Source organism: Trichechus manatus, unplaced genomic scaffold (genome assembly GCF_000243295.1).
Source record: "Trichechus manatus latirostris isolate Lorelei unplaced genomic scaffold, TriManLat1.0 scaffold00084, whole genome shotgun sequence".
NCBI lineage: Eukaryota > Metazoa > Chordata > Mammalia > Sirenia > Trichechidae > Trichechus > Trichechus manatus.
In genome coordinates this window covers 7,454,464-7,465,976 of record NW_004444020.1, presented here as the reverse complement: position 1 = coordinate 7,465,976, position 11,513 = coordinate 7,454,464, and the positions used below count along the sequence as shown (strand labels likewise).

General features: G+C 37.7%; 1 protein-coding gene across 2 annotated transcripts in view; it reads right to left on the bottom strand.

Moving 5' to 3' along the window:
* PPP2R3A (protein phosphatase 2 regulatory subunit B''alpha) overlaps nucleotides 1-11,513 on the bottom strand; it is a 247,366-nt gene that overhangs the window by 43,854 nt on the left and 191,999 nt on the right. The window lies entirely within an intron of this gene.

Below are 11,513 nucleotides of genomic sequence, written 5' to 3'. Positions count from 1 at the left end.
ATTAGTCCTTCGGACTGATCTTTTCCTTCTATCCTGTTCTCTTCATTCTCCCTTGCTGCCGAAGGGGTGAGACCATTGGAGTTATCTTAGATAGCTGTTCACAGCCTTTTGAGACCCCAGATGTTACTCACCAAGGGAGAATGCAGAATATTGTCTTTATAAACTGTGTTATGCCAATTGAGCTAGATGCTCCCTGAGACCATGGTCCCCACAGCCCTCTGCCTAGCAATTCAGTCCCTCAGGGAGTTTGGATGTGTGTATGGAGCTTCCATGACCTTTCCTTGTAGTGTACAAGTTTTTGTGTGGACATATACTTCCATTTCTCTTGGATATGTACAAAGGAATGGAATTGCTAGGCTGAGCACATGCTTAACTCTACATTTAGCATTTCGAGGAACTGCTCAGCTGTTTATCAAAGTGGCTGCCCCATTTTACATTCCCACCAGCAATTTCTTCACATCATCACCGTTGCTGTTTTTTACTATAGCCATCCTAATGGATGTGAAGTGGTATCTCATTGTGGTTTTGATTTGCATTTCCCTAATGACTACTGATATTGAGCATCTTTTCAGATGTTTATTGGCCATATGTATATCTTCTTGGGGGACAGGACTATTCAAATTCTTTGTTCATTTTAAAATTGGGTTGTCTTTTTATTGTTGAGTTGTAGGAGTTCTTTACATATTTTGGCTAGAAATCCCTTATCATATACATTATTTGCAAATATTTTCTCCCATTCTAGGATGATGTCCTTTGACACACGGAAGTTTTTAATTTTGATAAAGTCCAATTATCTACTTTTTCTTTTGTTCGTTGTGTTTTTGTTGTCGTATCTAAGAAACCATTGCCTACAACATAGATAAGTTTCAGTAATTTGGATATTGTTAGGGTGGTAAAAGCATAATCATGTTCAGTTATAAGGCCCAACACATAAACTGTCAACAAATTGGGTCCTTAGAATATTTTATTTCAAAATTTAAGACTTATGTCACTTGGCAGCAATTAATGACAAACACCTTACAGAACACATTGTAAATGTATTCACTGACCATTAATGCATTTTCTTCTCAAGTTAATATCAGTTAAGTACTTATGGAATAATTTGGGGGACCTATGCACTTATGTGCCTCACCCCCAGTAGGGGATGTCACTCTCTTCCATTCTGATAATGTTAGCTCCATAATAAGTTAACCAGTCCTGTCATCAACACATAGTTTCTCCTTCCCTGATATTCACCTGAAGGCCACCGTCATAAACTAAAGGGCAGAGATTGGGTCTTCTGGAAGAAACACCAGAGAAAAGCAGCCTCAGATTGACTGGGTACAGGGAACTGACCCATGCATACAGGCTTCCTAGAATAAACAGATGTGGCCACCAGGGCAGACAAGTGACTGTACCAGGGGAACTAACACTGGAAACTCCACAACTATCTGGCCTGGAAATAGCAGACCTCATTAACATAGACTGTTGAGCCAACATTGATGGAATGAGAATTTATTGTATGTGACTAAGTAATACAAATGAGGGATATCTGATTATGAATATTTGTCTTGGAATACTGTTGATATAGTTTTTAATGTTTTATTTTCTGATAAGCATACAGTAAAGTTTTTTTATGGTTAAAAAAAAGACTTACTCCAATGTTTTCTTCTAGGAGCTTTATGGTTTTAGCTCTTACGTTCATGCCTATGATCCATTTTGAGTTAATTTTGTGTATGATGTGAGGTTGTTAGTTGTTGTCGATTCCGATTCATGGCAACTCCATGTGTGCAGAATAAAACAGCTCCGTAGAGTTTTCAAGTCACAACCTTTCAGAAGCAGATCACCAGGTCTGTCTTTTGACGCACTTCTGGGTGGGTTTGAATTGCCCATCTTTTGTCTACTAATCAAGTGCTTAACTGCGCCACCCAGGAACTCCATAGGATGTAAGGTTACTGGTTGCTGTCAAGTCCATTCCAACTCATAGTGACCCCATGTGTGCAGAGTAGAATTGCTCAATAGGGTTTTTAAGGCTGTGAAATTTCAGAAGCATATGGCCAGGCCTGTCTTCAAAGACGCCTCTGGGTGGGTTCGAACCACCAACCTTTTGGTTAGTAGTCAAGTGCTTAACCACTTGCACTAACGAGGGAACCATGATGTGAGGTAGGGATTCAAATTTACTCTTCTGCACGTGGGCATCAAGCTGTCCCAGCACCATTTGTTGAAATGATTACACTTTCCCCATTGAATTGCTTTGGCACCCTTGTTGAAAATCAACTGACCATAAATGTAGGATTTACTTCTTCCCTCTTAAATCTGTTCCTTTGATCTATATGTCTATCCTTATGCCAGTAACACACTGTCTTAATTACCGTAGCTTTGTTTTAAAATTGGGAAGTATGAGTCCTCCAACTTTGTTCTTCTTTTTCAGGATTATTTTGGCTATTGTGAGTCCCTTGCATTTCCTTATTAATTTTAGGATCAGCATGTAAAATTTGGCAAAAAACAAAACAAAACAAAAACAAACAAACAAACAAAAAAACCCACCAGCTGGGATTTTGTTAGGGATTATGTCGAATCTGTACATCAATTTGGGGAGTACTTTCATCTCGTTGTTGTCTGCCGTTGAGTCGATTCTGACTCACAGTGACCATCTAAGACAGAATAGAAGTGCCCAATAGGGTTTTCTAGGTTGTAACCTTTACGGCAGCAGATTGCTGAGTCTTTTCTACCATGGAGCGGCTGGTGAGTTTGAACCACCAACCTTTTGGTTAGCAGCAAGCACATAACCATTGCAACACCAGGACTCCTTACTGCCATCTTAACAAGGTTAAATCTTTCAATCCGTGAACACGGGATGTCTTTCCATTTATTCGTATCATTTTTAATTTCTTTCAGCTATGTTTCGTAACTTTCAGAGCATAAGTTTTGCTAAAATTATTCCCAGTTGTTGTCATTTTTTAAATTTTGTTGTTGAAAATATACATAGCAAAACATACACCAATTCAACTGTTCCTACATGTACAATTTAGTGACACTGATTACATTCTTTGAGTTGTGCAGCCATCCTCACCCTGCTTTCCTGAGTTGTTCCTCCCCCATTAACATAAGTTCCTGCCCCCTAAGGTTCTGATCTGATCTTTTGAGCTGCTGTTGTCAATTTGATCCCATACAGATAGATCTTAAACGAGCATAATCCTCAAGGCAGACATTTTTAAAAATTTTATTATTTTATTGTACTTTAGATGAAGGTTTACAGAACAAATAGTTTCTCATTAAACAGCTAGTACACATATTGTTTTACGACAATGGCTAATGACCCCACGACATGTCAACACTGTCCCTTCTAGTGACTTCATTACTGAGCTAAAAGGGTGTCCGGGGGCCATACTCTTGGGGTTTCTCCAGTCTCTCAGGCTAGTTAAGTCTGGTCTTTTTTTGTGAGTTAGAATTTTGTTCTACATTTTTCTTCAGCTCTGTCTGGGACCCTCTGTTGTGATCCTGGTCAGAGAAATCAGTGGTGGTAGCCGGGTACCATCTAGTTGTACTGGGACTCAGTCTGGTGGAGGCCATGGTAGTTGTGGTCCATTAGTCCTTTGGACTCATCTTTTCCTTGTATCTTGCTTTCTTCATGAGACCGTTGGAGTATCTTAGATGGCTGCTCACAGCCTTTTAAGACCCCAGATGCTACTCACCAAGGTAGAATGTAGAACATTTTCGGTATTAACTGTGTTATGCCAATTGAGCTAGATGTTCCCCGAGACCATGGTACCCACAGCCCTCCGTCAAGGCAGACATTTTTTACTAGTTAAGCTAAACTATTGTTTGGTTTTATGAAGACTTCAGGGGATATTTTTGGTTTAAGTTTTAAAGATTATCTCAGGGCAGTAGTTTCAGGGGTTCATCCAGCCCCCTGGCTCCAGAAAGTCTGGAGTCTATGAGAATATTGAAATTCTGTTCTGTATTTTTCCCCATTTTGATCAGTATTCTTCTGTAGAATCTTTACTCAAAATGTTCAGTAATGGTAGCTGGGCATCATCCAGTTCTGGACTCATGGCAAAGGAGGCAGCTGTTCATGGTGGCAGTTAGCCACATATTCCAAATCCTCCTCCTATTCCTGACTCTCCTTCTTCCTCTGTTGCTCCAGGCAAATAGAGACCAATTGTTGTGCCTTGGATGGCTGCCTGCAAGCTTTTAAGACCCTAGGCACTATGCAATGAACTAGGAGATAGAACTGAAGCACTCCAGGTATTATTATTTTTTGTTGCTATTATAAATAGAATTGTTTTCTTAATTTCATTTCAGACTGTTCATTGTTAATATATAAAAATACAAACTGATTTCTATATATTGCTCTTGTACCCTGCCACCTTGCTGAAATTGTTTATTAGTACAAAAAGATTTTTAGCGGGTTCCTTAGGGTTTTCTATATACAATGTCATGTCACCTGCAAACAGAGATTTTCTAGTCTGAATGCCTTCTCGTTCCTTTTGTTGCCTGTCCTGGCAAGAACCTCCAGAACAATGTTGAATAGAAGTGGTGAGAGCAGACATCCTTGACTTTTTCCTTATCTTATGGGAAAATATTTAGACTTTCTCCATTAAGTATGTGAGGTGTGGGTTTCTTATAGATAGCCTTTATCAGGGATAAGTAAATTCCCTTCTATTCCTAGTTTGCTGACTGTTTTTTTTTTTTTTTTTATCATGAAGGGGTGTTAGATTTTTCAAATGCTTTTTCTGTGGGGGAAAAAAAGCCTCAAATTAACTGTACAAGTTTTCATATCATGACTGGCATATAATAAAAATTTTGCAATCATACAAAGACAGAAGACAACATGTAGAAAACCAAGAGAAAACATCAGACAGAATCACAGAGGATCAAGATAACGGCATTATCAGACATGGGCTTTAAAATAACTATGCTTGATATGTTCAAGACTGAGAATTCTGGCAGAAAGCCATACATATTAAAAAAAGAATTAAATGGCAATTCTAGAAAACTGAAAAACACAATAATGAAGATCAAGATTCTAATGTATAAATTTAACAGCAGATTAGACATAGATGAAGAGATAATTAATGAACTAGAAGCTAGTAAAGTACAGGGAAACAAAAGGATGAAAAATAAAGAAAAGCAGAACCATACTTAGATCCAGGTAAGAGGGGTCTCTGCTTAGCCCCATGCTTTAGAGCCTCACTGTCCAATAAACCATATATGTATAATGCTAAACCTATATGTATTTTAAAATTTTTCTACAGGCCACAGTAAGAGTAAAAAGAAATAGGTAAAATTAATTTTAATATTTTACATAACTCAATATATCCAAAATATTATTTTAACATGTAAATCACTATAAAAAGTTATTGACATATTTTACATGTTTTGTACTAAATCTTTAATATCTGGTGTGTATTTTACACTTACAGTACATCTCAATTCTGATTAACCACACTTCAGTTGTTCAACAGTCACATGTAGCTAGTGGCTACCATTTTGGACAGCACAAATTTAGAGGATCCCACATATTATATGCTATGGACTGAACTGTGTCCCCCCAAAATATGTGTCAACTTTCTTTTTTTTCTCATACACACACACACAATTTATTAAACAATTCATGGTGCATCTTCACTTGACATTCAGCGCTCAGTACTAGCACAGTGTAAAAATACATAATGCTTAAATATCCACTCTTGTGACTAACAATGAAACTGTTATCCACCTGTCTTGCCTAATTCCTTGAAACAAAAGGTGACTGCATCTGGATACTGGGTAAGTTTGTGGGTCAGGTCATTGCTGATGTCAGAGACAGACACTGTTTTTGAATATCAGAAGGACTGGAAGTGTGGCAGCAGTTATGCAAAAGAAAAGACTAACATTTCAAATCTTTCTCAGCAAGACAGTATCATTCCCCAGTAGCGTCCAGCTGTTTATCTTCTTGCATCTCTCCATGTTTCAATTTGTGGTTCTGATGGCACCCATGAATTAGCACAGTATTTGCAACAGTTGCACATGGTGGCCAAGAAACATTTTTCAATATTGTTGTTGTTAGGGGCTATCGGGTTGGTTCTGACTCACAAAACACTGCTCGGTCCTGAGCCATCTCACAGTCCTAGCTATGCGTGAACCCGTTGTTGGAGCCACTATGTCAATCCATCTCGTCGAGGGTCTTCCTTCTTCTTCGCTGACCCTCTGCTTTACCAAGCATGATGTCCTTCTCCAGGGAATGGTCCCTCCTAATAACATGTCCAAAGTAAGTGAGATGAAGTCTCGCCATCCTCGCTTCCAAGGAGCACTCAGGCTGTACTTCTTCCAAGACAGACTTGTTCGTTCTTCTGGCAGTCAATGTTATACTCAATATTCTTTGCCAACATCATAATTCAAAGGCATCAATTCTTCTTTGGTTTTCCATATTCACTGTCCAGCTTTCATATGCATATGAGGCAACTGAAAATACCATGGCTTGGGTCAGCTGCACCTTACTCCTCAAAGTGACATCTTTGTTTTTTTAACACTTTAAAGAGGTCTTTTGTAGCAGATTAGCCCAATGCAAATGCAGATTTTCCTAACTGCTGCTTCCATGGGCATTAACTGTGGATCCAAGTAAAATGAAATCCTTGACAACCCCAATATTTTCCCCATTTATCATGTTGTTGCTTACTGGTTCAGTTGTGAGGATTTTTGTTTTCTTTATGTTGAGGTGTAATCCATACTGTAGGCTCTAGTCTTTGATCTCCATCAGTAAGTGCTTCCTCTTCACTTTAAGCAAGCCAGGTTGTGTCACCTGCATATCGCATGTTGACAATGAGTCTTCCACCAATCCTGATGCCACATTCTTCTTCATATAGTCCAGCTTCTGGGTTATTTGCTCATCACACAGATTGAACAAGTATGGCAAAGGGATACAACCCTGACACACCTTTCCTAATTTTAAACCGCACAGTATCCCTTTGTTCTGTTCCAACAACTGCCTGTTGGTGTATGTATAGGTTCCACATTAACACAACTAAGTGTTCTGGAATTCCCATTCTTTGCAAGGTTATCCATACTTTGTTGTGATTCACACAGTCGAATGCTTTTGCATAGTCAATAAAACACAGGTAAACATCTTTCTGGTATTCTGCACTTTCAGCCAAGATCCATCTGACATCAACAATGATATCCCTCATTCCATGTCCTCTTCTGAATCCCTGATTACTGCTGCAATTGTTTTGAATTATCTTCAGCAAAATTTTACTTGCGTATGATATTGTTAGATAATTTCCGCACTCTGTTGGATTACCTTTCCTTGGAATGGGTACAAATATGAATTTCTTCCAGTGGGTTGGCCAGATAGCTGTCCTCCAAATTTGTTGGCATAGATGAGTGAGTACCTCCAGTGCTGCATCTGTTTGCTGAAATATCTCAATTGGTATTCCATCAATTCCTGAAGCCTTGTTTTTAGCCAGTGCCTTTAGTGCAGCTTGAACTTCTTCCTTCAGCACCATCAGTTCTTAATCATATGCTACCTCCTGAAATGTCTGAACTTTGACCAATTCTTTTTGGTACAGTGACTCTGTATATTCCTTCCATCTTCTTTTGATGATTCCTGGGTCGTTCAATGTTTTGTCCATAGATGCCTTCCAAATTGCAACTTGAGGCCTGAAATTTTTCTTCAATTCTTTCAGCTTTAGAAATGCTGAGTGTGTTCCTCCCTTTTGGTCTTCTAACTCCAGGTCTCTGCACATTTCATTATAATACTCTACTTTGTCTTCTCGAGCTGCCTTTTGAAATCTTCTGTTCAGCTTTTTTTACTTTATCAATTTCTTTCATTAGCTTTAGCTACTCTACATTCAAGAGCAAGTTTCAAGTTTCTTCTGACATCCATTTTGGTCTTTTCTTTCTTTCCTGTCTTCTGAATGACCTTTTGCTTTTTTCATGTATGCTGTCATTCTACAACTTGTCTGGTCTTCGGTCATCAGTGTTTAGTGTGTCAAATCTATTCTTGAGATAGTTTCCAAATTCAGGTGGGATATACTCAAAGTCGTATTTTAGTTTTTGGGGACTTGTTTTAATTTTCTTCAGCTTCAACTTAAACTTGCATATGAGCAATTGATGGTCTGTTCCGCAGTCAGCCTTGGCCTTGTTCTGACTGATAATATTGAGCTTTTCCATTGTCCACAGATGCAGTCGATTTGACTTCTGTGTATTCCATCTGGTAAAGTCCAGGTGTATAGTCGCCATTTACTTTGTTGAAAAAAGATATTTGCTATGAATAAGTCATTGGTCTTGCAAAATTCTATCATGTGATCTTGTTTCTATCACCAAGGCTATATTTTCCAACTACAGATCCTTCTTCTTTGTTTTCAACTTTGGTATTCCAATTTCCAGTAATTTATCAATGCATTTTGATCGCATGTTTGATCAATTTCAGACTTCAGAAGTTGGTAAAAATTTTGAATTTCCTCATCTTTGGCATCAGTGGTAGGTGCCTAAATCTGAATAACAGTCGTTGTCTTAGTTATCTAGTGCTGCTGTAACAGAAATACCACAAGTGGATGGCTCTAACAAAGAAATTCATCTCCTCACAGTACAGTAGGCTAGAAGTCCAAAGTCAGGGTGCCAGCTCCAGTAGAAGGCTTTCTCTGTCAGCTCTGGAAGAAGGTCCTTCTTATCAATCTTCCCCTGGACTAGGAGCTTCTCTGTACAGGAACCCTGGTCCAAAGGACATGTTCTGCTCCCCGCACTGCTTTCTTGCTGGTATGAGGTGCCCTGTCTCTCCACTCGCTTCTCTTTTTTATATCCCAAAAGAAACTGGCTCAAGACACAATCCAATCCTGTAGACTGAGTCCTGCCTCACTGACACAACTGCCACCCATCCCCCCTTATTAACATCATAGAGGCAGGATTTACAACACATAGGAAAATCACATTAGATGACAAAATGGTGGACAATCACACAATACCAGGAATCATGGCCTGGCCAAACTGATACACACGTTATTTTGAGAACACAATTCAATCCATGACAGTCGTTTTAACTGGTCTTCCTTGCAGGTGTATGGATATTATCCTATCACTGACAGTGTTGTACTTCAGGATAGATCTTGACATGTTCTTTTTGAAGATGAATGTGATGCCATTCCTCTTCAATCTGTCATTCCCTGCATAGGAGACCATATGATTGTCTGATTCAAAATGGCAAGTACCAGTCCATTTCAGTTCACTAATGCCTATGATATCAATCTTTATGTGTTCCACTTCATTTCTGATGACTTTCAATTTTCCTAGATTCATACTTCGTACATTCTATGTTCTAATTATTAATGCAGGTTTGCAGCTCTTTCTTCTCATTTTGAGTCTTGCCACATCAGCAAATGAAGGTCCTGAAAGCTGGACTCCATTCACATCATTAAGGTTGACTGTACTTTGAGGAGGCAGCTCTTCCCCAGTCGTATTTTGAGTGCCTTCCAACCTGAGGGGCTCATCTTCTGGAATTTTATCAGACAATGTTCTGCTGCTAGTCATAAGGTTTTCACTGGCCAATTTTTTCAGAAGTGGACTGCCAGGTCCTTCTTCCTACTCTTAGTCTGGAAGCTCCACTGAAACCTATCCATCATGGGTGACTCTGCTAGTATTTGAAATACAGTGGCATAGCTTTTAGCAGCACAGCAACATGCAAGCCACCACAGTATGATAAACTGACAGATGCATGGTGGTTTTTCAATATTAAACAAGTCATATTACTCTTAAACTTGTATTATATACATAGGTGTAGATATAATAAGTGTGAGGTGTGACAGCTATTATGCTGGCACCTAGATTGACATTAAATTAAGTATTAATAGGATTGTGAAGTTTTATAAGAATATTTTAGATTTAACTAAAATTTCAGAATTTTCAATAAAAACCTTAGCTTTATTTAAGTAATTCTGAGTTAACATTTTGATATTAGTTACTGATAATTTATATTTTCCTTTTTAGTTTTATACGTTTTGATATTTTAGAAGAAAACTTTTTTGAAAACATATAAACTAATTTTAGTTTTTTGAATTTTATAACTTACTTTTTGATGAAAATATATTCAAATTTTGTACCCTTTGACTACAATTGCATTTTTAATCCTTTAAATGATTACTGACAAAAGAAAACAAATTATGTGAAAATCTTGATTATAACATAAGAGATTTTACTGAAATAAAAGCAAGAAAAATAAATTTTGTTGAATAAATATATAATAATATATGAGTTATGTATGTATTTATTTTATTTCTCATCCAGACATCATTCATTGGCCCCTTGACAGAAAATCCAGATATGTGAAATATATAATTTAGTTGTCTTTTATATTTTGTCAAGGTTCAGTCACATACAAAGCACATCATAGCACATATTTTTTTGAATTATACTTAATAGTTTGTTAGCTTTATGTGACTTAAATACTTGGACATACCGTTTGTAAACCTTCATTTATATTTCTGCCCCACAAATATTAGGGACAAGCCTAAAGAAAAGAATATATAAGACATATGAGAAACAGTAAAAAGGTTTGACATACGCGTAATTGGAAATCCAGAAGGAAGATGGCAGACATGATGAGGCAGAAGCAATGTTTGAAAAGATAATGGCTGACAGACTATCCCATGAAGTCATCTTTAAAGTAAACAACAGTTTAGCTCCCTAAATAATGTTTGCCTTGAGCATTGCGCCCTTTTAAAGATTTACCTATATGAAATAAAAATGACAATACCTGCTGCCACTGAATCGATTCAGACTCACAGGAACCCTGTAGGAGAGAGCACAACTGCCCCATTGGGTTTCCAAGGCTATAAATCTTTATGGAAGCAGACAGCCACATCTTTCCTCCCGTGGAGTGGCTGGTGGGTTCAAACCATTGACCTTTCGGTTAGTGGCCGAGCGCTTAACCACTGTGCCACCAGCTCCATAAAATGACAATAGTAACTCGAAAGCACAGATGAACTTTAAGGGGCAGAGTCTAAGTTAACAGTGGTAAAAAAAATATGAGCAGAGATAGTAAGAATGCTGACACAATGTGAATTATGTAACCAGTGCCAATGAACTCTACATGTAAAAATTATTGAATGGGTGTACATTTTTTTGTGTATACTTTCACCCTCCCCCCAAAAAAGAGAGAGAGAATGTCTGAGAATTTTTCAAAACTGATAAAGGAAAAGGACATGAAGTCACATATTCAAGAAGCCACTAACATCAAGAAAATAATATTTTAAAACCACACGTATCAATATCTGAATTATATCAATATCCTCCATATAAAAGTCAAAGACTATCAGAAAGGATAAAGAAACAAAACCTAACTGTATCCTGCTTACAGAAGACAGAACTAAAATATGAAGATATGTAAAAAATAAAATGATAACATAAGATATACTATGCAAAAGCTAACCTAATTATAGCTGCTGATGTAGCTATGTTAATTTCAGACTAAGTAGGAGTTCCTGGTGGTGCAGTTAATTTTTAAAATTTTTTTTCCCCCACACAAAAATTTATACATACTTTGTTATGTGACCCTAACT